General features: G+C 36.4%; 1 protein-coding gene across 4 annotated transcripts in view; it reads left to right on the top strand.

Annotated features, from left to right (window-relative positions):
- Nucleotides 1-1,488: 1,488 nt before the first annotated feature.
- The window catches only part of HABP2 (hyaluronan binding protein 2), an 84,120-nt gene continuing 71,201 nt past the window's right edge, over nucleotides 1,489-14,407 (top strand). For 2 of the 4 annotated variants that reach the window (XM_016427786.2, XM_007478981.3), the window contains exons 1-2: nucleotides 1,493-1,627; nucleotides 13,531-13,674. The gene's annotated coding sequence lies outside the window, so the exon portion shown is untranslated. Of the gene's footprint in view, nucleotides 1,628-13,530; nucleotides 13,675-14,407 lie in introns of all 4 variants that reach the window. The other 2 variants (XM_001377787.4, XM_056803800.1) reach the window with 2 other exon arrangements.

The following is a 14,407-nucleotide window of genomic DNA, read 5'->3' as shown; positions in this document are numbered from 1 at the left end:
CATATATACACACACATGAACATGCACATGCATTGTATATACATGAAAAGATCCACATAGTTTCCTATATGAAGACACATGTATTGTGCTCACATGCTATGGGCACATGTCTTTATAGAGAGATATAGGCACATGTATTTTTACAATACACATATATTCTATGCACATTCACATAATATATATGCAAGCATGTAGCTATATTTTCATACATGTTATGTATACACACAATATACACATGCATATTTATGGAGACACTTTCATACACATATATATCCATATTCACATGATATATACACATTTACTTAGAGATAGATTTTCATATACACATATGCATAAACACACGACACACACATATTTATAGAAAACATTTTCACACATGCACACATGTATATACACATATTTTTGAGATACATGTTTACATATATTTTCCTACATATGTGAACACATACTCACATGATAGACATGTTTATAAACGCGTAATTTCACAGACATACATGCACACATATTTGTAGAGATGTATACATGTGTTATACATACATGCACTCACATGATAGGTACACATATTAATAGACCTATTTTATGTATGTGCATACATATTTGTAGAGACACCTATGCACAATATTTTAGACATACACAAATATGCGTACACATAATATACACACATATTTTCATATCTATGCCTATAGAGACACATATTTACATATATGTATATCTACATGAATATGCCCAATGTGCACGCATATATTTATATGGAGACATACATGTACACGTATACTTATAGACACATGTATACACATATTTCATGCATATACACATATGTATATCTATACACTCAATATGAACACATATATTTAGAGAGAGATACATATTCTTATAGACACATATATACACATGTTTTCATGTATCTACACATATACATACACACACTCAATCTGCACACATACATATAGACACATATACACACATGTATTTTCATACACAAATACATACATACCTATACCATACACACATATATTTAGAGACATATGCACGTAGATTTTCCCACATGTATATACACATGAATATGATCTACACAGCCGTTTTCATATATGCATGTATACATGCACATATATTCCTAGAGAGACATGTATATGCACATATTTTCACACAGACATATATGTATAAGCACATTCTATACATATGTGTATTTCTCTCTACATCACACACTCCCAGGCACACAAACACAAACACAAGCAGCCATCCACAGATAACGAAAGCCTCCTCTCGAGGCAATAAGCCAACAGGGAGCCAGCGGTGAGGCTGGTTGCGCTCTCGTAAAGGCTGATCCTTTCTTAGCTTGTCCACCCATCAGCCCAGGGGAAACCGTTACACTCTCACAGAACGCCGCTGACTAAAAACCAGAAGGAACCTTGGGATCCCCCACTGTAATCCCCCACCTTTGATAGCTGAGAAAACGGAAGACAGACAAGGGTAAATGACTGGCCCAAAGTCACAAGTAGTAGGTGGCAGCGTCTGAATTTAAACCCGGGTTTTGTGCCTCCAAACTGAGCAAGCTTTCTGCTGAGCTCCATTGCTTTCTCCGGGCACACGACGGTTAGCTGAGGCGCGCTCCCTGACTGAAACTTGGGTGAGTCAGACGCTCTCGTGAAATTCAAGCGGATTCTCTCTTCTTGAAGCCCTGTAATGACTCTTCTGAATTGGAGAGCTCCGGGCTTAAGCAAATATATTATGAGTAGACAGCAGGAGAATGACTATTGCCGCCGTAGAGGATGCTCTCATTTTTACCCTTGTAAGATAACATTAGTCCACCTCTGTTTTAGAATTGCATAGCCCCTTCGCAGCATGATCTCATTTGATCCTTACAACAACTCTGTGCAATAAGGAAGGATGATAATAATAACAATAATTGAAATTTACCTAGTTGAATTGCAGAGACGGGGCAGACCCAGGATTACTTTGGTGCCAGTGTAGGTCAAAAGTCCTGGAGGAAGAAGCTCCCTTTCCCCTCATCCCTCTCCAGCCCCACTTCTCCAGAACAAGGGGTAAATCCTTGGCGCAGGATTTATGGGAGAAGATGGACAATAGAATAAGTTCTGCGAAAGTATGGATGGGGTTTGATCTCTATTTATGGAAGTAAGATCATAGATGTATGGAGCTATTGAAGCTTCTTATGCACATTATCTTTTTGGAACCTCACATGTGAAATGTAGCTATCCCCACTTTACAGATAAGGAAACTGAGGTTACAAGATATAAATTGCTTTCTCCAACTGATATTTTTCAAAATAAAATTTTGTTTCCCAATTACTTTTAAAAACAATTAAATTTTTTTTAATTTTGAGTTCCAAAATTCTCTATTCTCTATCTTCTCTCTCTCTCTCTCTCTCTCTCTCTCTCTCTCTCTCTCTCTCTCTCTCTCTCTCTCTCAACCCTCCTTCCTCCTTGAGAGAGTAAGCAATATGATATACATTTTACATATGCAATCACATAAAACATTTTCCCATATTAGTCATTTGGGGAAAGCGATCTTAAATGGAAAAAAAAGGTGAAATATTGTTTCAATATGTTTGAAAATAATATTTCAGTCTGCATTCAGATTCCATCAGTTCCTTCTCTGAGGGCAAATAGCATTTTTTTGTCAGAAGTCTCTGAGATTGTCTCGGATCATGGCATTGCTGAGAATAACTAGGTCATTCATAGTTGTTCATCAAAAAGTATTGCTGTAATTGTGTATAATGTTCTTCTAGTTCTGCTCACTTCATTTTGTATCAGTTCATGTAAGTCTTTCTAGATTTTTCCAAAATCATCCTGCTAGTCATTTCTTGTAGCACAAAAGTATTCTATTAAAATAATAAACCATAACTTGTTCAGCCATTCCCCAGTTGATGGACAATTCCTCAATTTCCAGTTTTTTGCCACCACCAAAAAAACAAACAGCTGCAATAAATATTTTTGCACAAGTAGGTTCTTTTTCCTTTTTATGAATTCTTTAAGATACAGACGTACTAGTTGTGTTGCTAGATCAAAGGGTATGAACAGTTTTAGAGTCTTGGGGGAATAGTTCCAAATTGCTCTCCAGAATGTCAACCAACTGACATTTTTAAAAAAGATAAGTGTTGGAGTAAGAAACAAGACTTTGTCATAGAAGATAAATATAGGAGTACAGCAAAGTCTTGTTCAAAAGGAACCAAGACTAGCAAAGGAAGCTTAGGACAACAACAAAAAAAGGTCTCTTTTTATTCTCCTTTTAGTTATAATATTGGTAGAAAGGAAAAAGTAGGAAGACCCCCTACTCAAAATCCTTCCTGATCCCCAGCTATTAGTGTCTCAAGAACTTACCTTGTATTTATTTTGCATATGTTTATTTCTCTACATGCTGTCTTATGTGGAATGTAAACTCCTCGAGGGCAAGCATTGTTTCATTTTTGGCTTTTGGCTTTGAATCTCCAGAATCTAGGCAGCTGCCTTTCACATAGTATTTAGTAAATGCTTTCTGATTAACTAATTGATTACTCAAGGTCACATAGGTAGTAAATGGCAGAATTCAAAGTCTAGAAGAAATCTTCCAACTTAAGTGCCACTATTCTTCTACCATGTCATACACTCTTCTGTTCTTCAGTAAGTGAAAAGATAGTGGCACACTAGATGCCTACATTGCTATTTCCCTTCCCTCTTTAACTTTTCAGAGTTATTTGTACATTTTCTTCCTGAGAAAGAGGAGATATTTTCATAAGAAAAGTCAGAATTAGATGTTTGCTTTTTTAAAGCTTTTAGAAAGGAAAAAAAAAACAAAACTATTGACTAATTCTGTTTAGGTGACTCCTGAGCAAATTAATTTCCAACAGAAAGTCCACATTTATTTTCCTGCAACACATGACATAAATCTGCAGATCAGATCAAAATAGAAGCCAGGAAGAAAACATCATTGTCATCAATGCTCCCATGCTTGGCCACTATCATTGAATTGAGCTCAGTACACTATTAGTCAGCCTGAAGAGTAATTTTTCAAAGGAAAGGAAAGGCTCAAAAATCTGCATTGTTAGAAAAAGGGACGTTTCACCCAAGTGAATTTTTCCCATAAAAGAAATTTGCCTAACCAAGTACCAATACTCTTTAAAAATTCTTAAAACAATTCTTCATTTAGTTTCCCTGGCTTCAAGTCTTTCTTCAAATCTCATCTCCTGCAGGAGTTCTTTCTCGGTTCCTCCACTTTCTGGTGGTTCTTAAGTTTGGGTTCATGAATTTTAAAAAATAGTTTGAAAGCTATTTCAATGTAACTGATTTTCCTTTTATTACTATATATTTTATTTTAGCATTTAAAAACAATATTCTGAGGTTCGTTCGCTTCACCAGACTGTCAAAAGAGGCCTAGAACTCTCCTGGGAGTCTTTTCCTCTAAGATTGCTCCCATATACCCTGGATCTATCTTTTATATAACTGATTATTTACATGTTGTCTCCCCCTGTTATAAAGAGAGTTTTCTGAGGGCAGGAATTCAGGCACTGATTTTTGTCCTTTTCACTTTGACACAATGCTTTATAGATAATTTACAATATTGTTTAGTTGGTTCCAATTCTTCATGACCCTGTTTGTGTGTGTGTGTGTGTGTTGGCAGAGATAATGATTTACTATTTCCTTCTTTAGCTCATTTGATGGAAGAGGATATGAGACAAAGAGGATTGCCCAGGGTCACATAGCTAGTAAGTTTCTGAGTCTGGATTTGAACTCAGATCTTCTTGTCTCTAAGTACAGGTCTCTATCCACTGAACCACATAGCTATTTCCTTATCCTAGGAGCTTAATTCGTGTTGTTGTTGTTTTATAAAAACTCTTACTTTCTGTCTTAGTAACAATTCTAAAACAGAAAGGCAAGGACTAAGTAGATGAGGTCAAATGACTCACAGAGTCACACAGATAGGAAGTATCTGAGATCAGATTTGAACTTAAGTACTTTCCCACTCCAGGCCTGGCTCTATTTGTTGTGCCACTTAGCTGCCCCTAATTCATGTTTTTAATTAATTAGTTGATTGATTGACTCAGTTCAATTCAGCTCAATTCAACAAGCATTTACCAAATTTAAGGCACTGTGCTAGGGGCTAGCAATAGAAAGGCAACAATTAAAAAAACATCCATTCTGGGGGGGGGGGAGGAACTTGTAAACAACTAAGTAGTATAGATAGAACCCAATTAAAGCCATAACTCCTCATCCAGAATCCTCCTAACATCAACTTTACCATCTTTTAAAACAGAAAATACTGACAAAAGTGTCCATTTCTTCTTGACTTGGGTTTGCAATCGTGAACATAAAGTATCACACTCTTTTTTACAGTTGCAATGCCCTCAGGTTAAAGGTTTACTGGATTTTTTTTTTTGCACACACACACACACTAATTGATCCTTAGTTGTATATCTTTTAGGACTTTTTTTTTTCCCAGAAAAAGCCAACACAGTAGACAGAGGGCTGCACTAAGAGTCAGAAAATCTGGGTTCAAGTCCTTCCTCAGATACTTATTGGTGGTATGGCCATGACTGACTCTCTTAACCTCTGAATTCAGTTTCTTCTTCTAGATTAGGGTTGGAGACAAACTGGATTTGAGAGTACTGTAACTCTGAGGGTTGTAGAATAATGATAAAGAGATAAATGAAAATGTGGTTTATATCCTGTAGGTCAGTTTGCCTGGAACATAGAAATAGAAGTGATATAATTGGTAGTGACCTAGGAAGGAATTGAGTTGCAATCAGGAACATTTGAGTTCTCCATTAACTTGGGTATGTGACCTTGGCAAGTCACTCATTTCTTTCATCCTCAGTTTCCTTATCTGTAAAATGAAGATAATAATAGCACCTACCTCACTGAGTTATTTTGAGGGTCAGATTTTACAACATATGTAAGACATTTGGCCAACCTTAAAGCCCCATATAAGTGCTTGTTATTATTGCTATTATATCAGGGTGGGTAATGATAAATCAGTTTGGAAAGATAAATTGGAATGAAGCTATAATATAAAGAGTAGGAAAGACAAACAGCTTCTACTTCTGGTCACAACTGATCTCAGTGGTACCATTCATTTCCTCCAGCCCTAGAGGTTTGATTCCATCCCTTTCTGACCCAGATCCAGGCTATTGTCAGCCTTACTCAACCCTCTTTGCTCTTAACTGACTGCTTTGGCTCACCTAGATCACAGATCCTTGTAGTCTTATATACAATAACCTTCTAGGGGCCCGCGAATTGTTAGAAGTTAAGTGATTGGGTTTCATAAATATTCTCTAAATTCTCATCTAGCTCTGGATTCTTTGGATCTACTGCCTCTAAATGTTTGGTAGATCAATGGGTGAGCCACTCCTGGTTTGACTGTCTCTTCTTGCTTGGTTTCAATATACGCCAGAGAAGGTGTTCCAGAGATGCTAGAGGCAAGGCAATTTCAGAAAGGTACTTCATATAAACAAATTCTTAGGAGGAGTTTAATTGGTGTGATTGTTCTGAAAAAAAATATGGAGATAGGACATCTGAGGGTCTCTGAAGGTTACTTGAGTATAAAATATAAATATTTATAATATATAATATAAATAAGTAAACAAATAAATAAATACAAGAATTCAATTGAATCAAATTTTATTGACCACTTGCTACATATAAGGCACTGCACTCAGCATAGGGAAAGCAATGATAAAAAATTATACAGTCCTTGTTACAGTTGTAACTAGGGCAGGGCACTAAAGCTTTGCCTTTGGGCATCAAAATTAGGAGATGCTGACAGCAGAGACAACTGAGCTTAACACCTTGCTAACTCAGTTACCAAGTTTAATTTCATTATTATTTAAAATAGTAAACTCTAAGATACTACCATTAACCCTTTTCACTCCACCCTTCCCTAGAGAACTTTTGCTCTTCCAGGGTCTGGTCTCATCTCCTTCCTCTCAATTGAATTCATTCTAAAGTTGATTCAAGGACATATTTTTATGCTGCTCGCCCAGGATGTGATTTGTGATAAAATTTCTAGTTATAGTTCTGGTTTTGCCCTCAAGGAATTTATACTCTAAGTAAAGTAGAGAGACGCAAGACATGTGTACAAATAAGTGTTCATCCAAAGTAGAATGTGACAAAGGCAAGAGAGCCAGACAAAGTGCAATGAGAAATTCAAGGAAGGAGAGATCATTTCCACTCAGATTGAGGTGGGGCTGCATCCAGATACCCTAGAAAGGAAAAACAGCAACAACAACAACATTGGAGTTTGACTTATGCATAATAGCCCAGACGTGTAAATATTGTACTCTATTCACCTACCTTTGGGTTTTAGGTAATTGAGCAGAACGATTAAATGGAGGTTCCAGCCAGCGTGCATGCATAATGAATCATTAGTTTTGTTGCTGAGAGCACATTGATCACTTTCTCATGTGATGAGTATAACAGTTGAGGCTGATGAATTTTCTCTCACATAGAAGTGGCTTTTGAAACAAAATGAGTAGGCAATGGTGGAGACCTGTGCAAAAGCTAATGGAGCTACCAGAGCTGCATCCAGATATTGCCCATTAATTACCCATTGCTATGTTTCAGGGGAGGCTCACTTTTAGCGTTCTGTGGATTTTGTATCAGTTTGTAGGTAATCATTCTCAGGGAATTGTTGACAAATTCCCCCTTATTGACACTGCTATTTCACAGGGTATTTATTTAGCTCTAAGGATAAGTGCTGATTAAGTTTAAATATCTGAAGAGATTCTGAATAAATAAGAGAGATATCATCTCTAGAGTAACCCCTATGTCCTTTTCTAGACTATTCTTCTATCCAAGATGCCCGTCCAGCATCCCCCATTATCACACGACAATCAGAAACCTGAATTTGGGCTATTTTCCCACTTCTAAAATGAAAGGACTAGATTAAATAATCTCAAAGTTCCCTCCCAGGTTGAAAAATCATGAGATTTAAAGACTGCTAAATCCTTCATCTCTTGGAATCTCTGTCTCCTTTCAAGAAGTTTAACTCAAACCTCACATTCTGTTTACTAATAGATTTTTTGGATTAATAAATAGAATTTAGAAATTAATAATACAATTTCAAATCCTTCCATTTCTTATTGCTTTCTCTCTGAGACTACCATGTGTGTTTTTAATATTCATATTCTTTGTATGTGTAACTTCCCCCAATGGATATAAACTCTCTGAAAGTAGAAATAATTTTGTATTTTTTCTTTGTATCCCCAGGTCCTAGCACCAGGTTTGTATTTACATGAATATGTAAATATTTGGGAAGGCTTAATAAATGCTTATAAAACCAGATTGATTTGAATAAGAGGTAGACTCACACATATATACTTCACGTGTATTATAAACACAGCTAGTGAGTAACACCAACTTTTGGGAGTATGGAATGAGTCCTATTGTTTCCATCAGGTACAAGAGGCTCCTCTTTCTACCTATGCAGCTGTTCTGTAACTTATAGTCTTAGAGAGATGTCTGGGGACCTGGAGAGGTTAAGGGACTGGCCTAGTAATAGTCAGTATGAGTCAGGGTGAATCCAGGTTACTCTTACTTGTGGCCAACCCATTGCCAGCCACATACACACCATGCTACTTCTCAATGCAATCATAGAGGCAGGGATGAGCTGTTGTTTCATCAGAATAAGATATTCCCAGGAAATGGAAATCCCCCAAGTAATGCAGATGGGTACCTTCTCAGCTATTTACAGTTTTAGACAGTAGCCTAGAGTGCTAAGAGGTTAAAGGATTTAACCAGGATCACAATCTATATATGTCAAAGTTGAGCCTTGAACCTAGCTCTCAAAGATGACTTCAATGCTAGCTTAGTATCCACTATACTATGCTTCTTTTAATACAATATACAGAGACATATACCTGTTGGGCCAATTTCCCAATCTCTAAAATGAGAGGGTTTGAGTGAATTATTGTTAAAGTCCTTGCTAGCTCTAAAATAATGATTTTCTCCCTTCCTTCCTTCCTTCCTTCCTTCCTTCCTTCCTTTCTTTCTTTCTTTCTTTCTTTCTTTCTTTCTTTCTTTCTTTCTTTCTTTCTTTCTTTCTTTCTTTCTTTCTTTCTTTCTTTCTTTCTTTCTTTCTTTCTTTCTTCTTTCTTTCTTTCTTTCTTTCTTTCTTCTTCCTTCTTCCTTCCTTCCTTCCTTCCTTCCTTCCTTCCTTCCTTCCTTCTTCCTTCCTTCCTTCCTTCCTTTCTTCCTTTCTTCCTTTCTTCCTTTCTTCCTTTCTTCTTTCCTTTCCTTTCTTTCTTTCTTTCTTTCTTTCTTTCTTTCTTTCCTTTCTTTCTTTCTTTCTTTCTTTCTTTCTTTCTTTTCTTTCTTTCTTTCTTTCTTTCTTCTTCTTCCTTCCTTCCTTCCTTCCTTCCTTCCTTCCTTCCTTCCTTCCTTCCTTCCTTCCTTCCTTCCTTCCTTCCTTTCTTCCTTTCTTCCTTTCTTCCTTTCTTCCTTTCTTTCTTTCTTTCTTTTCTTTCTTTCTTTCTTTCTTTCTTTCTTTCTTTCTTTCTTTCTTTCTTTCTTCTTTCTTTCTTTCTTTCTTTCTTTCTTTCTTTCTTTTCTTCCTTCCTTCCTTCCTTCCTTCCTTCCTTCCTTTCTTTCTTCCTTTCTTCCTTTTCTTTCTTTCTTTCTTTCTTTCTTTCTTTCTTTCTTTCTTTCTTTCTTTCTTTCTTTCTTTCTTTCTTTCTTTCTTTCTTTCTTTCTTTCTTTCTTTCTTTCTTTCTTTCTTTCTTTCTTTCTTTCCCTCTCTGTCTCTATCATTGTCTCTCCTCATTCTCTGTCACACTACTGTATGTACAGATTGCTAGTGATAACACCATCATATAGATAAACATCACTTGACTTGATAGATTATTGTCTTTATTTGTATTACTTATATTGCTAATTTTTTGTTTATAACATTTATTTCCCCATATATCTCCCCTCCAAAGAGCATTCCCTCATGACAAAGGAAAGCAAATTAAGCAAAACGTGTTGGGACCAAAAAACCACATCTGACAGTATGTGTAGTTTGTGCATTTTCTGGATGCTTTTCTCTATAAAGAAGAGCATGTGCCATCATCTGTTCTCCAGGACTAAGATTTAAACCCACTCCTACCCCTATTTCTCTATTTTATGAAAGAGACATATTGAGAAAATGGTGACCAGATATGTGAGAGGATTTGAAAATATATCAGAGGAAAGATTGAAGGACCTGGGAATGTTTCACCCGGAGAAGAAAAGATTTCAATCCATATCTTCAAGCAAGAGATTATCTTTACAAAGGATCTGATTTTAACTTTCTTTTCTTCTTTGTTTCTACTTTGGTTTCAAATAGGTTTCTCAGCTTTATCAAGGGAAACCTGATTTGCAATCTAAAGCTTTCCCTTCAATTGACTGACATTCCCATTGTTTCCACCCTGTCTGGTCTTTCAGTCCTCCTCTAAGGCCACAGATGCAAATAATACAAAAAATAATTTGAGTCAATAAATCTTACATTATTTTGATGCATTTGGACTCAGAGCTGAAAGAATCAGGAAAAGAGAAATAACTTGCCAAAGGAAGTTAGTGGGAGATTTGAACTAGAACTTGGATATCTGTAACTAATGAGCCATGTGACCTCAGACAACTCACTTCACTAGTCTGATCCCCAATTTCCTCTTCTGTAAAATTAGAGGGGTGGACTTCTTGGATTTCTTTTAGTTCTAAATCTATGAAACTATGGTCTAAAGGAAAGAGCCCTTAACTAGAATCAGAAGACCTGAATTTTTTTTTTGCATTTTTTGGAAAATTGTATTTAATTAATTTAGAATACTTTTCCATGGTTACAAGATTCATGTTCTTTCCCTGCTCTCCTTCAAAGTCCCTTCCTGTAGCCAACATGCAATTCCTCTGGGTTTTACATGTATCATTAATCAAGTCCCATTTCCATACCATTAATATTTTCACTAGGGTGATCATTTAGAATCTATATCCCCAATCATATCCCTATTGACCCTTGTGATTGAGCAATTGTTTTTCTTCTGTAGAAGACCTGAATTCTAATTCCTTCTAGATCTAACATTCATCGGGGCATAGGATTTTATCCAATGAACATCTATAGGAAAGGAGCCAGGATGGGGAAGGCTCTTTTATATTATACTCTAAAAAATCCGTTAAAAGATCAAGGGCCATTAAACTTGGAAAAGAGAAGACTCATGGGGGACATGATAGCTATGTTCACATAATTGGAAGATTGTCCTGTGGAGGAATTAGATTTCTTCTTGTCCCCAGAGTACAAAAAGCAGAGGAATGGGTAGAATGTGCAAAGAAGTAAATTTAGGTTTGATATAAGGAAAACCTTCCTAACAACCAAAGTTACCTAGAAAATCAAATGGGATGTCTTGAAAGGTGATGTGTTCCCCTTTAATATAGGTATTTGATTAGAAGTTGGATAACTATTTGTTAGGCATATCGTCAAAGGGATTCATTTTCAGGATATGAGTGGACTGAAATGGCCACAAGTTCTCCTTGAACTCTCAAAATCTGTGTTTCTCTAATTTATTGACTTTCAAGCTGAGGGGACCTTAGATAGTATCTCTCCTTCAAGTTAGCATTGTTAATAAGTAGAGATAGTTGGACAGCTCTAACTATAAAGAGAGGTTGATTTGTTCAACAGACATGGCCAAAATCACATATACAGGTGATTGTCCTCTCTTTCAAAGCAATTCCCTTGAAGGTTGACATCCAATTATCCCACAGATCCTTCCAGTTCTGAAAATATTTAAAACTCTTCTGGTACAGTGGAAATATTACTGGATTTGAAGATAGAAAAACCTGTTCCCAAATTCTACTTGCTAATTGTATGACCTCAGGTAGGTCATGTTCACCTCTGGTCCACAATTTTCTTATCTGCAAAATGAGAAGATTGGCCTAGGTACTTTGAAAGGTCCCCCTCTGATCTAAATCACAGAATTCCAAAATCCTATTATCTGTGTTCCTAGGTAAAGTGCAATAGCAACTGGAGCAAGGCAATCTTTCTGAATACTGATTTCAGAGTAATTGAGTAGGACTCCAGGAACTATCTAGCCTAATGTAAATCTTAAGGTATAAGTTCTCTCTTAAAAATATAGATATTTTTTAAGCTGATTAGTTAGTTCTGGTAGGCTCATAAGAACCCCATGCAAAATTTGCTCTCTTGGCAAATTGACCCTGTTTCCGGTGTCCTTGAGGTCAATGATACTGGTAGATGAAGTAGGAACATCTTCATCTCATCAAGGAAAGGCCATCATGCCCCTTTGACCACAGCTGGTAAGTCCCAGAGGCAGGCATAGCTTGACTTGCTCACTCTTCCTCCAGAGATGCTACTCTCTGACTTGCAGATAAAAGAGTTAAAAAAAAAATAAGGAAGCTGGACAGGCATTATTGGGGGCTCTGGGCTCAGGAGCAGAAAAGAAAATCTCAGACATACCTAAAAGCTCCTCAAAAGTCTCCTGACTTTGAAGTCCTAAGCCTTGAAAATTATAGGTTTCCAGCAGTTGATTTTTCCCCTTATAGGTTGATAAACCATGATAAAAACAAATTATTTCTCACCCTGTCTGTGTGGGAAATCATATTTTTTTTTAAATCCTGATGATGTCACTATAATAGAAATAATCTATAAAAAAGGAGAAACAGAAGCTACCAGAATACCCTTCCAGAAATTTTAATATAGATATTTACCTTAAACATAGTCATCTAGAAAGGGAATCACAGAGAGATCTTTAATGAAGAATTATGGATATGGAAAGTAAAAGATATTCATTCATTCATTTATTATGTATCCTTTAAGAAAGAATCTGTCTTCAGGTGAAATTCAAGAAAATGCAGGTTATCATAAAAATGTCTTTCCCTTTTCTTAAAAGGGAGTAATATTCTAAAGCTATAAGTGACAATTCACTTTACAATTGAATTCAAACAGGCATTTATTATTTATCTGCTATTTGTAGGGTACTGTGCTAGGTGAAAGGGGTACAAAGACAAGAATACAAAACAGTTTCTGCCCTTAGAGAACCTATATTTTCATTGGGAAGGAAAAAAAACATATTCACGGATAAGCCAATACAAGCCTTACAGAAAGGAATGTCTGGGGGGTGGAGGTGGGCAGAGGATACACAACACTATCTGGGTAGACACACATTATCTCAATCGATCTTTCGAATAACATTATGATGCTTAGACTACAAATATCATCATATTTCCATTGTCCAAATGTGGCAACTGAGATTCTGGCAAAATAATGGGTCTAAAGTCATCCTGCTAGTAATTAAAATAACCTGGACTCAAACCCAGTTCTTCTGACACCAAAGTCCAAGGCTCTTTTCCATTCCATCATGCTGCCTCCACACCAGCCCAAATCCTACATTTCCTTTAAAACTCATCTCACGACTCACTTCTTCCATAAAGTTTTTCTGAATTCCTCTACAAGTTGATATTCCCTTCTTTGTGCACACCCAGAACCTATATCCTGATCTAGGCTACACCATTATAAATCAACATGTTGCCTCACAAATGAATGCCTGCCTGCTTGTTCATATTGTGTATTTTGTGCCTACAGTTGGACTATAAACTCTAGGAGGGCAGAATCCTTATCTCCTACTGATCTGATATCCTCAACAGAGCATCATTTAGGATGAGAGTTATCCATTATCCCAAGCATCTCCACTGATTGATCAAGGCTAAATCCGCCTAGACTTAGTTGGTGAGTGTCTGTCCCGTCCCTCCATCCCCATGCCCTTGCCAAAGTAGGGCACCTAAAAGAGAAAACAAATCTCAAGATTCTGACACTTTTTTTTCTGTCTAGATTAGTTGGTTCACAGGATAGTACCCTTTCATGAAAACTGTTTTCATTGGTTCAGAGCTGGAAGTTTTTATCTGTTGTTTTTTGTTGTTGTTTTTTTCCCCCAGTTCTTCCTTACAATTTACCTCTGCTGGACTGTCCCTCAGGATTAATCTCTTCTTTGGTTTTATCAGCATATCATCTCAGCCAGTATCCACTGTTTTATTCATAAGCTCATTTGTTAGAGAATGCCTGCATTTCCCCCAAATAGACATGATCTAGAAAAGAAGCATATTCTATTAATTATTAATATAATATATTCAAATAATTATGAATACATTATAATAATTCCATTAATAAAGCAGATAGGTATTACAGTGGCCATACAGGCTCATTGTTTCCCTGAGTCAGGAAGACATGAGTTCAAATTCAGTCTCAGACACTAGCTACAAGTCATTTACCTTCTTTCTCCCTCAGTTTCCTCATATGTAAAATAACTGTATTTATGTCCTTTGGATGTTGGGAGGATAAAATGATATATGATCTATAAAGTGCTTCATAAATCTGAAAGAACTTTATAAATGCTAGTTGTCATTATTAGCTATTGATCATCATGGAAGGAAGGGACAAATGAATCGATGATGAGAATAGCAGA

Source organism: Monodelphis domestica, chromosome 1 (assembly GCF_027887165.1).
Source record: "Monodelphis domestica isolate mMonDom1 chromosome 1, mMonDom1.pri, whole genome shotgun sequence".
NCBI lineage: Eukaryota > Metazoa > Chordata > Mammalia > Didelphimorphia > Didelphidae > Monodelphis > Monodelphis domestica.
Note: the sequence above shows the minus strand (reverse complement) of the source record. Positions and strands in the feature narration are given on the sequence as shown.